The sequence below is a fragment of the Aphelocoma coerulescens genome, unplaced genomic scaffold, assembly GCF_041296385.1.
Source record: "Aphelocoma coerulescens isolate FSJ_1873_10779 unplaced genomic scaffold, UR_Acoe_1.0 HiC_scaffold_59, whole genome shotgun sequence".
In the NCBI taxonomy this organism is placed as follows: Eukaryota; Metazoa; Chordata; class Aves; order Passeriformes; family Corvidae; genus Aphelocoma; species Aphelocoma coerulescens.
This window is the reverse complement of record NW_027183938.1, coordinates 200,364-213,370: the sequence shown is the minus strand read 5'-3', so window position 1 is coordinate 213,370 and position 13,007 is coordinate 200,364.

Here is a 13,007-nt window from a genome sequence, read left to right as displayed (position 1 = left end):
AGACCATGGTGACACTGCGGAACCTGATGGAACCAAGGAGCCATTGTGACACAGTGGGGCCTCATGGAATCAAGGAGACCATTGTGACCCAGGTGTTGCATGTGAAGGCAAGGAGCCATTGTGACACTTTGGGCTTCTTCCCTTGAGCTCTGCAGCTGGCTGTCCCAGCCCAGCGCACCATGTGCCACCTGCTCTCCTCAGGGCTCTGCCTGCACACAGCCCCAGGAGAAGTTTTCCTGTTTGGAAGGAAAGAATGGAAAAGCCGGAGCAGGTTTCCTAAACAACAAAGCCCACTCAGGAGCCACATGCTCAGTACAGGCTGCCTGGAACGATGTCCCCTTTCTACAAGGGTCAGTGTGAGCAGGAATGATCTCTGGGAGCAGAATTCTCGGAGTCTTTCCACTGAATTCTCTGTCCCTGTGTCTTGGGGTGACTTTATCATGTGTATCCCCTATTGCTGCTCTATGCCCAGAAGTGAACTTTGTGCATTTCTGTGCCTTTCAACTGAGCCTGAGAGGGGGGAGAGGAAAAAAACCGGACAAACTTCTCAGAGCGTTTTTTCAAGGACACACATACACGCTCCTCTGCATCCTGCTTGCAGCAAGAGCAGAGGAAGCAACTTGGTTTCTTTTTAGCCAGTTTTCAGCTCCTTTTCTCTGGGGGGAGATGGAGAGTTGAACTTTGTTTTCCTGGGACTTTGGGGGTTTTTTCCCCTTCTCTTCTTGACTCTTTCAACATCAGAGCACATTGGGAGAATTTTCTCCCGAGGTGGGGGCCCTGAATGTGGGCCCATGAGCCAGCTGCAAGGAGGAGGAGAGAGACTACACCTACGGAAGTGTTGGGGTTCCTCCCCCCTGCCATGAGGTCATGGGAGAGGGGACCCTGGGGTAGAGGCATGGCCTGGGCACGGGGTCTCCCTGCTCCCTGCTCACATGTGCCCTAATCCTGTTCAGCACTGCTTATTTTGTGTTGCCCTGTGCGAGGAGGGCCCTGGTTGTGCTGTGATTGCTCAGTTCTTTGGCAGTGCCCCGCCCATGTGGCTGGAGAAGAAAGAGCTCTGAAACTTCTCTCAAGAATCGCTCCCTGTTTCTTTGCACGGGCCTCGCTGTCTATGGATGTTTCAGGAGACCCCACCGAAACACGGAAGGACTCTCAAATTATCCCAGCTTTCTCTGCACAGCGAGAGCTTTTAATATTTAGCATTGCTATCCTTTTCCTGTGTGTTTGTTAAAAAAATAGTTTTTATCTCTTTCACTTTCTTCCCAGGAAAGTTCTTTTTTCCAAAAACCTGGTGGGGGAGGGCTGGGTGTAACCTGCCTTCTATCAGAGGATATTTTCCTCCACATTTGTCCAAACCGGCACAGCCTGTCCTTTCCTGGGTCTCTGTTGCAGATGGAAGCTGCTGGTGCCATTGTCAGCTTGAAGCACTCTTTTGATGCAAGCAGATGTTGCCAGGTGTGTTCAGCAGCTGTTGCTCAATGCTTATGCCAAGCTATTGTGTTCCTCATGGAACCAAGGAGCCATTGTGACACTGCAGGGGCTGATGGCATCAAGGAGGCAATTGTGACAGTACAGAACCTCCTAGAAACAAGGCTCCATTGTGACACCGTGGGGAATCATGGAATCAAGGAGCCCATTGTGACACGGCTGCATGGAACCAATGGTCCATGGTTACACTGCGGATTCAAGAAGAGCACGGTGACACCACGCAACATCATGGAACCATAGGTCCATTGTGACACAGCGGGGCCTCATGGAAACAAGGGGACCATTGTGGCAAAGCAGGGCCTAATGGAAGCATGGAGAGCATTGTGACACTAAGGAAACTCCTGGAACCAAGATGACCACTGGCACATAATGGAACCTCATGGAAGCAAGCCTCCACAATGACTTTGGAGGGCCTCAGGGACCACAGGACCCATTGTGACACAGCAGGACCTGGTGGAACCAAGGAGCCTTTGTGATACTCCAGATCCACATGGAAGCCAGGGTGCACTGAGACACAGCGGGGCCTTGTTGGAACCAAAGACACCTCTGCAAAAAGCAGGCTAGCTCATAGAAGCAAGGAGTCCATTGTTACAACGTAAAAGCTATGGAAGCAAGGGACCATTGTGACACTGCAGGGCCTCATGGAACCAATTGTCCATGATGACAGTGCGGATCAAAGGAGACCATGGTGACACTGCGGAACCTGATGGAACCAAGGAGCCATTGTGACACAGTGGGGCCTCATGGAATCAAGGAGACCATTGTGACCCAGGTGTTGCATGTGAAGGCAAGGAGCCATTGTGACACTTTGGGCTTCTTCCCTTGAGCTCTGCAGCTGGCTGTCCCAGCCCAGCGCACCATGTGCCACCTGCTCTCCTCAGGGCTCTGCCTGCACACAGCCCCAGGAGAAGTTTTCCTGTTTGCAAGGAAAGAATGGAAAAGCCGGAGCAGGTTTCCTAAACAACAAACCCCACTCAGGAGCCACATGCTCAGTACAGGCTGCCTGGAACGATGTCCCCTTTCTACAAGGGTCAGTGTGAGCAGGAATGAATGATCTCTGGGAGCAGAATTCTCGGAGTCTTTCCACTGAATTCTCTGTCCCTGTGTCTTGGGGTGACTTTATTGTGTGTATCCCCTATTGCTGCTCTATGCCCAGAAGTGAACTTTGTGCATTTCTGTGCCTTTCAACTGAGCCTGAGAGGGGGGAGAGGAAAAAAAAGCCAGACAAACTTCTCAGAGCGTTTGTTCAAGGACACACATACACACTCCTCTGCATCCTGCTTGCAGCAAGAGCAGAGGAAGCAACTTTGTTTCTTTTTAGCCAGTTTTCAGCTCCTTTTCTCTGGGGGGAGATGGAGAGTTGAACTTTGTTTTCCTGGGACTTTGGGGGTTTTTTCCCCTTCTCTTCTTGACTCTTTCAACATCAGAGCACATTGGGAGAATTTTCTCCCGAGGTGGGGGCCCTGAATGTGGGCCCATGAGCCAGCTGCAAGGAGGAGGAGAGAGACTACACCTACGGAAGTGTTGGGGTTCCTCCCCCCTGCCATGAGGTCATGGGAGAGGGGACCCTGGGGTAGAGGTATGGCCTGGGCACGGGGTCTCCCTGCTCCCTGCTCACATGTGCCCTAATCCTGTTCAGCACTGCTTATTTTGGGTTGCCCTGTGCGAGGAGGGCCCTGGTTGTGCCGTGATTGCTCAGTTCTTTGGCAGTGCCCCGCCCATGTGGCTGGAGAAGAAAGAGCTCTGCAACTTCTCTCAAGAATCGCTCCCTGTTTCTTTGCACGGGCCTCGCTGTCTATGGATGTTTCAGGAGACCCCACCGAAACACGGAAGGACTCTCAAATTATCCCAGCTTTCTCTGCACAGCGAGAGCTTTTAATATTTAGCATTGTTATCCTTTTCCTGTGTGTTTGTTAAAAAAATAGTTTTTATCTCTTTCACTTTCTTCCCAGGAAAGTTCTTTTTTCCAAAAACCTGGTGGGGGAGGGCTGGGTGTAACCTGCCTTCTATCAGAGGATATTTTCCTCCACATTTGTCCAAACCGGCACAGCCTGTCCTTTCCTGGGTCTCTGTTGCAGATGGAAGCTGCTGGTGCCATTGTCAGCTTGAAGCCCTCTTTTGATGCAAGCAGATGTTGCCAGGTGTGTTCAGCAGCTGTTGCTCAATGCTTATGCCAAGCTATTGTGTTCCTCATGGAACCAAGGAGCCATTGTGACACTGCAGGGGCTGATGGCATCAAGGAGGCAATTGTGACAGTACAGAACCTCCTAGAAACAAGGCTCCATTGTGACACCGTGGGGAATCATGGAATCAAGGAGCCCATTGTGACACGGCTGCATGGAACCAATGGTCCATGGTTACACTGCGGATTCAAGAAGAGCACGGTGACACCACGCAACATCATGGAACCATAGGTCCATTGTGACACAGCGGGGCCTCATGGAAACAAGGGGACCATTGTGGCAAAGCAGGGCCTAATGGAAGCATGGAGAGCATTGTGACACTAAGGAAACTCCTGGAACCAAGATGACCACTGGCACATAATGGAACCTCATGGAAGCAAGCCTCCACAATGACTTTGGAGGGCCTCAGGGACCACAGGACCCATTGTGACACAGCAGGACCTGGTGGAACCAAGGAGCCTTTGTGATACTCCAGATCCACATGGAAGCCAGGGTGCACTGAGACACAGCGGGGCCTTGTTGGAACCAAAGACACCTCTGCAAAAAGCAGGCTAGCTCATAGAAGCAAGGAGTCCATTGTTACAACGTAAAAGCTATGGAAGCAAGGGACCATTGTGACACTGCGGGGCCTCATGGAACCAATTGTCCATGATGACAGTGCGGATCAAAGGAGACCATGGTGACACTGCGGAACCTGATGGAACCAAGGAGCCATTGTGACACAGTGGGGCCTCATGGAATCAAGGAGACCATTGTGACCCAGGTGTTGCATGTGAAGGCAAGGAGCCATTGTGACACTTTGGGCTTCTTCCCTTGAGCTCTGCAGCTGACTGTCCCAGCCCAGCGCACCATGTGCCACCTGCTCTCCTCAGGGCTCTGCCTGCACACAGCCCCAGGAGAAGTTTTCCTGTTTGCAAGGAAAGAATGGAAAAGCCGGAGCAGGTTTCCTAAACAACAAACCCCACTCAGGAGCCACATGCTCAGTACAGGCTGCCTGGAACGATGTCCCCTTTCTACAAGGGTCAGTGTGAGCAGGAATGAATGATCTCTGGGAGCAGAATTCTCGGAGTCTTTCCACTGAATTCTCTGTCCCTGTGTCTTGGGGTGACTTTATCGTGTGTATCCCCTATTGCTGCTCTATGCCCAGAAGTGAACTTTGTGCATTTCTGTGCCTTTCAACTGAGCCTGAGAGGGGGGAGAGGAAAAAAAAGCCAGACAAACTTCTCAGAGCGTTTGTTCAAGGACACACATACACACTCCTCTGCATCCTGCTTGCAGCAAGAGCAGAGGAAGCAACTTTGTTTCTTTTTAGCCAGTTTTCAGCTCCTTTTCTCTGGGGGGAGATGGAGAGTTGAACTTTGTTTTCCTGGGACTTTGGGGGTTTTTTCCCCTTCTCTTCTTGACTCTTTCAACATCAGAGCACATTGGGAGAATTTTCTCCCGAGGTGGGGGCCCTGAATGTGGGCCCATGAGCCAGCTGCAAGGAGGAGGAGAGAGACTACACCTACGGAAGTGTTGGGGTTCCTCCCCCCTGCCATGAGGTCATGGGAGAGGGGACCCTGGGGTAGAGGCATGGCCTGGGCACGGGGTCTCCCTGCTCCCTGCTCACATGTGCCCTAATCCTGTTCAGCACTGCTTATTTTGTGTTGCCCTGTGCGAGGAGGGCCCTGGTTGTGCCGTGATTGCTCAGTTCTTTGGCAGTGCCCCGCCCATGTGGCTGGAGAAGAAAGAGCTCTGAAACTTCTCTCAAGAATGGCTCCCTGTTTCTTTGCACGGGCCTCGCTGTCTATGGATGTTTCAGGAGACCCCACCGAAACACAGAAGGACTCTCAAATTATCCCGGCTTTCTCTGCACAGCGAGAGGTTTTAATATTTAGCATTGTTATCCTTTTCCTGTGTGTTTGTTAAAAAAGTAGTTTTTATCTCTTTCACTTTCTTCCCAGGAAAATTCTTTTTTCCCGAAGCTGGTGGGGGAGGGCTGGGTGTAACCTGCCTTCTATCAGAGGATATTTTCCTCCACATTTGTCCAAACCGGCACAGCCTGTCCTTTCCTGGGTCTCTGTTGCAGATGGAAGCTGCTGGTGCCATTGTCAGCTTGAAGCACTCTTTTGATGCAAGCAGATGTTGCCAGGTGTGTTCAGCAGCTGTTGCTCAATGCTTATGCCAAGCTATTGTGTTCCTCATGGAACCAAGGAGCCATTGTGACACTGCAGGGGCTGATGGCATCAAGGAGGCAATTGTGACAGTACAGAACCTCCTAGAAACAAGGCTCCATTGTGACACCGTGGGGAATCATGGAATCAAGGAGCCCATTGTGACACGGCTGCATGGAACCAATGGTCCATGGTTACACTGCGGATTCAAGAAGAGCACGGTGACACCACGCAACATCATGGAACCATAGGTCCATTGTGACACAGCGGGGCCTCATGGAAACAAGGGGACCATTGTGGGAAAGCAGGGCCTAATGGAAGCATGGAGAGCATTGTGACACTAAGGAAACTCCTGGAACCAAGATGACCACTGGCACATAATGGAACCTCATGGAAGCAAGCCTCCACAATGACTTTGGAGGGCCTCAGGGACCACAGGACCCATTGTGACACAGCAGGACCTGGTGGAACCAAGGAGCCTTTGTGATACTCCAGATCCACATGGAAGCCAGGGTGCACTGAGACACAGCGGGGCCTTGTGGGAACCAAAGACACCTCTGCAAAAAGCAGGCTAGCTCATAGAAGCAAGGAGTCCATTGTTACAACGTAAAAGCTATGGAAGCAAGGGACCATTGTGACACTGCGGGGCCTCATGGAACCAATTGTCCATGATGACAATGCGGATCAAAGGAGACCATGGTGACACTGCGGAACCCGATGGAACCAAGGAGCCATTGTGACACAGTGGGGCCTCATGGAATCAAGGAGACCATTGTGACCCAGGTGTTGCATGTGAAGGCAAGGAGCCATTGTGACACTTTGGGCTTCTTCCCTTGAGCTCTGCAGCTGGCTGTCCCAGCCCAGCGCACCATGTGCCACCTGCTCTCCTCAGGGCTCTGCCTGCACACAGCCCCAGGAGAAGTTTTCCTGTTTGGAAGGAAAGAATGGAAAAGCCGGAGCAGGTTTCCTAAACAACAAACCCCACTCAGGAGCCACATGCTCAGTACAGGCTGCCTGGAACGATGTCCCCTTTCTACAAGGGTCAGTGTGAGCAGGAATGAATGATCTCTGGGAGCAGAATTCTCGGAGTCTTTCCACTGAATTCTCTGTCCCTGTGTCTTGGGGTGACTTTATCATGTGTATCCCCTATTGCTGCTCTATGCCCAGAAGTGAACTTTGTGCATTTCTGTGCCTTTCAACTGAGCCTGAGAGGGGGGAGAGGAAAAAAAACCGGACAAACTTCTCAGAGCGTTTGTTCAAGGACACACATACACACTCCTCTGCATCCTGCTTGCAGCAAGAGCAGAGGAAGCAACTTGGTTTCTTTTTAGCCAGTTTTCAGCTCCTTTTCTCTGGGGGGAGATGGAGAGTTGAACTTTGTTTTCCTGGGACTTTGGGGGTTTTTTTCCCTTCTTCTCTTCTTGACTCTTTCAACATCAGACCACATTGGGAGAATTTTCTCCCGAGGTGGGGGCCCTGAATGTGGGCCCATGAGCCAGCTGCAAGGAGGAGGAGAGAGACTACACCTACGGAAGTGTTGGGGTTCCTCCCCCCTGCCATGAGGTCATGGGAGAGGGGACCCTGGGGTAGAGGCATGGCCTGGGCACGGGGGGTCTCCCTGCTCCCTGCTCACATGTGCCCTAATCCTGTTCAGCACTGCTTATTTTGTGTTGCCCTGTGCGAGGAGGGCCCTGGTTGTGCTGTGATTGCTCAGTTCTTTGGCAGTGCCCCGCCCATGTGGCTGGAGAAGAAAGAGCTCTGAAACTTCTCTCAAGAATCGCTCCCTGTTTCTTTGCACGGGCCTCGCTGTCTATGGATGTTTCAGGAGACCCCACCGAAACACGGAAGGACTCTCAAATTATCCCAGCTTTCTCTGCACAGCGAGAGCTTTTAATATTTAGCATTGCTATCCTTTTCCTGTGTGTTTGTTAAAAAAATAGTTTTTATCTCTTTCACTTTCTTCCCAGGAAAGTTCTTTTTTCCAAAAACCTGGTGGGGGAGGGCTGGGTGTAACCTGCCTTCTATCAGAGGATATTTTCCTCCACATTTGTCCAAACCGGCACAGACTGTCCTTTCCTGGGTCTCTGTTGCAGATGGAAGCTGCTGGTGCCATTGTCAGCTTGAAGCCCTCTTTTGATGCAAGCAGATGTTGCCAGGTGTGTTCAGCAGCTGTTGCTCAATGCTTATGCCAAGCTATTGTGTTCCTCATGGAACCAAGGAGCCATTGTGACACTGCAGGGGCTGATGGCATCAATGAGGCAATTGTGACAGTACAGAACCTCCTAGAAACAAGGCTCCATTGTGACACCGTGGGGAATCATGGAATCAAGGAGCCCATTGTGACACGGCTGCATGGAACCAATGGTCCATGGTTACACGGCGGATTCAAGAAGAGCACGGTGACACCACGCAACATCACGGAACCATAGGTCCATTGTGACACAGCGGGGCCTCATGGAAACAAGGGGACCATTGTGGCAAAGCAGGGCCTAATGGAAGCATGGAGAGCATTGTGACACTAAGGAAACTCCTGGAACCAAGATGACCACTGGCACATAATGGAACCTCATGGAAGCAAGCCTCCACGATGGTTTTGGAGGGCCTCAGGGACCACAGGACCCATTGTGACACAGCAGGACCTGGTGGAACCAAGGAGCCTTTGTGATACTCCAGATCCACATGGAAGCCAGGGTGCACTGAGACACAGCGGGGCCTTGTTGGAACCAAAGACACCTCTGCAAAAAGCAGGCTAGCTCATAGAAGCAAGGAGTCCTTTGTTACAACATCAAACCTATGGAAGCAAGGGACCATTGTGACACTGCGGGGCCTCATGGAACCAATTGTCCATGATGACAGTGCGGATCAAAAGAGACCATGGTGACACTGCGGAACCTGATGGAACCAAGGAGCCATTGTGACACAGTGGGGCCTCATGGAATCAAGGAGACCATTGTGACCCAGGTGTTGCATGGGAAGGCAAGGAGCCATTGTGACACTTTGGGCTTCTTCCCTTGAGCTCTGCAGCTGGCTGTCCCAGCCCAGCGCACCATGTGCCACCTGCTCTCCTCAGGGCTCTGCCTGCACACAGCCCCAGGAGAAGTTTTCCTGTTTGCAAGGAAAGAATGGAAAAGCCGGAGCAGGTTTCCTAAACAACAAACCCCACTCAGGAGCCACATGCTCAGTACAGGCTGCCGGGAACGATGTCCCCTTTCTACAAGGGTCAGTGTGAGCAGGAATGAATGATCTCTGGGAGCAGAATTCTCGGAGTCTTTCCACTGAATTCTCTGTCCCTGTGTCTTGGGGTGACTTTATCATGTGTATCCCCCTATTGCTGCTCTATGCCCAGAAGTGAACTTTGTGCATTTCTGTGCCTTTCAACTGAGCCTGAGAGGGGGGAGAGGAAAAAAAAGCCAGACAAACTTCTCAGAGCGTTTGTTCAAGGACACACATACACACTCCTCTGCATCCTGCTTGCAGCAAGAGTGGAGGAAGCAACTTTGTTTCTTTTTAGCCAGTTTTCAGCTCCTTTTCTCTGGAGGGAGATGGAGAGTTGAACTTTGTTTTCCTGGGACTTCGGGGGTTTTTTTTCCCTTCTTCTCTTCTTGACTCTTTCAACATCAGACCACATTGGGAGAATTTTCTCCCGAGGTTGGGGCCCTGAATGTGGGCCCATGAGCCAGCTGCAAGGAGGAGGAGAGAGACTACACCTACGGAAGTGTTGGGGTTCCTCCCCCCTGCCATGAGGTCATGGGAGAGGGGACCCTGGGGTAGAGGCATGGCCTGGGCACGGGGTCTCCCTGCTCCCTGCTCACATGTGCCCTAACCCTGTTCAGCACTGCTTATTTTGTGTTGCCCTGTGCCAGGAGGGCCCTGGTTGTGCCGTGATTGCTCAGTTCTTTGGCAGTGCCCCGCCCATGTGGCTGGAGAAGAAAGAGCTCTGAAACTTCTCTCAAGAATCGCTCCCTGTTTCTTTGCACGGGCCTCGCTGTCTATGGATGTTTCAGGAGACCCCACCGAAACACGGAAGGACTCTCAAATTATCCCAGCTTTCTCTGCACAGCGAGAGGTTTTAATATTTAGCATTGTTATCCTTTTCCTGTGTGTTTGTTAAAAAAGTAGTTTTTATCTCTTTCACTTTCTTCCCAGGAAAGTTCTTTTTTCCAAAAACCCGGTGGGGGAGGGCTGGGTGTAACCTGCCTTCTATAAGAGGATATTTTCCTCCACATTTGTCCAAACCGGCACAGCCTGTCCTTTCCTGGGTCTCTGTTGCAGATGGAAGCTGCTGGTGCCATTGTCAGCTTGAAGCACTCTTTTGATGCAAGCAGATGTTGCCAGGTGTGTTCAGCAGCTGTTGCTCAATGCTTATGCCAAGCTATTGTGTTCCTCATGGAACCAAGGAGCCATTGTGACACTGCAGGGGCTGATGGCATCAAGGAGGCAATTGTGACAGTACAGAACCTCCTAGAAACAAGGCTCCATTGTGACACCGTGGGGAATCATGGAATCAAGGAGCCCATTGTGACACGGCTGCATGGAACCAATGGTCCATGGTTACACGGCGGATTCAAGAAGAGCACGGTGACACCACGCAACATCACGGAACCATAGGTCCATTGTGACACAGCGGGGCCTCATGGAAACAAGGGGACCATTGTGGCAAAGCAGGGCCTAATGGAAGCATGGAGAGCATTGTGACACTAAGGAAACTCCTGGAACCAAGATGACCACTGGCACATAATGGAACCTCATGGAAGCAAGCCTCCACGATGGTTTTGGAGGGCCTCAGGGACCACAGGACCCATTGTGACACAGCAGGACCTGGTGGAACCAAGGAGCCTTTGTGATACTCCAGATCCACATGGAAGCCAGGGTGCACTGAGACACAGCGGGGCCTTGTTGGAACCAAAGACACCTCTGCAAAAAGCAGGCTAGCTCATAGAAGCAAGGAGTCCTTTGTTACAACATCAAACCTATGGAAGCAAGGGACCATTGTGACACTGCGGGGCCTCATGGAACCAATTGTCCATGATGACAGTGCGGATCAAAAGAGACCATGGTGACACTGCGGAACCTGATGGAACCAAGGAGACCATGGTGACACAGTGGGGCCTCATGGAATCAAGGAGACCATTGTGACCCAGGTGTTGCATGGGAAGGCAAGGAGCCATTGTGACACTTTGGGCTTCTTCCCTTGAGCTCTGCAGCTGGCTGTCCCAGCCCAGCGCACCATGTGCCACCTGCTCTCCTCAGGGCTCTGCCTGCACACAGCCCCAGGAGAAGTTTTCCTGTTTGCAAGGAAAGAATGGAAAAGCCGGAGCAGGTTTCCTAAACAACAAACCCCACTCAGGAGCCACATGCTCAGTACAGGCTGCCTGGAACGATGTCCCCTTTCTACAAGGGTCAGTGTGAGCAGGAATGATCTCTGGGAGCAGAATTCTCGGAGTCTTTCCACTGAATTCTCTGTCCCTGTGTCTTGGGGTGACTTTATCGTGTGTATCCCCTATTGCTGCTCTATGCCCAGAAGTGAACTTTGTGCATTTCTGTGCCTTTCAACTGAGCCTGAGAGGGGGGAGAGGAAAAAAAACCGGACAAACTTCTCAGAGCGTTTGTTCAAGGACACACATACACACTCCTCTGCATTCTGCTTGCAGCAAGAGCAGAGGAAGCAACTTTGTTTCTTTTTAGCCAGTTTTCAGCTCCTTTTCTCTGGGGGGAGATGGAGAGTTGAACTTTGTTTTCCTGGGACTTTGGGGGTTTTTTTCCCTTCTTCTCTTCTTGACTCTTTCAACATCAGACCACATTGGGAGAATTTTCTCCCGAGGTGGGAGCCCTGAATGTGGGCCCATGAGCCAGCTGCAAGGAGGAGGAGAGAGGCTACACCTATGGAAGTGTTGGGCTTCCTCCCCCCTGCCATTAGGTCATGGGAGAGGGGACCCTGGGGTAGAGGCATGGCCTGGGCACGGGGTCTCCCTGCTCACATGTGCCCTAATCCTGTTCAGCACTGCTTATTTTGTGTTGCCCTGTGCGAGGAGGGCCCTGGTTGTGCCGTGATTGCTCAGTTCTTTGGCAGTGCCCCGCCCATGTGGCTGGAGAAGAAAGAGCTCTGAAACTTCTCTCAAGAATCGCTCCCTATTTCTTTGCACGGGCCTCGCTGTCTATGGATGTTTCAGGAGACCCCACCGAAACACGGAAGGACTCTCAAATTATCCCAGCTTTCTCTGCACGGCGAGAGGTTTTAATATTTAGCATTGTTATCCTTTTCCTGGGTGTTTGTTAAAAAAATAGTTTTTATCTCTTTCACTTTCTTCCCAGGAAAATTCTCTTTTCCCAAACCTGGTGGGGGAGGGCTGGGTGTAACCTGTCTTCTATCAGAGGATATTTTCCTCCAAATTTGTCCAAACCGGCACAGCCTGTCCTTTCCTGGGTCTCTGTTGCAGATGGAAGCTGCTGGTGCCATTGTCAGCTTGAAGCCCTCTTTTGATGCAAGCAGATGTTGCCAGGTGTGTTCAGCAGCTGTTGCTCAATGCTTATGCCAAGCTATTGTGTTCCTCATGGAACCAAGGAGCCATTGTGACACTGCAGGGGCTGATGGCATCAAGGAGACAATTGTGACAGTACAGAACCTCCTAGAAACAAGGCTCCATTGTGACACCGTGGGGAATCATGGAATCAAGGAGCCCATTGTGACACGGCCAGGCTGCATGGAACCAATGCTCCATGGTTCCACTGCGGATTCAAGAAGAGCACAGTGACACCACGCAACATCATGGAACCATAGGTCCATTGTGACACAGCGGGGCCTCATGGAAACAAGGGGACCATTGAGGCAAAGCAGGGCCTAATGGAAGCATGGAGAGCATTGGGACACTAAGGAAACTCCTGGAACCAAGATGACCACTGGCACATAATGGAACCTCATGGAAGCAAGCCTCCACGATGACTTTGGAGGGCCTCAGGGACCACAGGACCCATTGTGACACAGCAGGACCTGGTGGAACCAAGGAGCCTTTGTGATACTCCAGATCCGCATGGAAGCCAGGGTGCACTGAGACACAGCGGGGCCTTGTGGGAACCAAAGACCCCTCTGCAAAAAGCAGGCTAGCTCATAGAAGCAAGGAGTCCATTGTTACAACGTAAAAGCTATGGAACCAAGGGACCATTGTGACACTGCGGGGCCTCATGG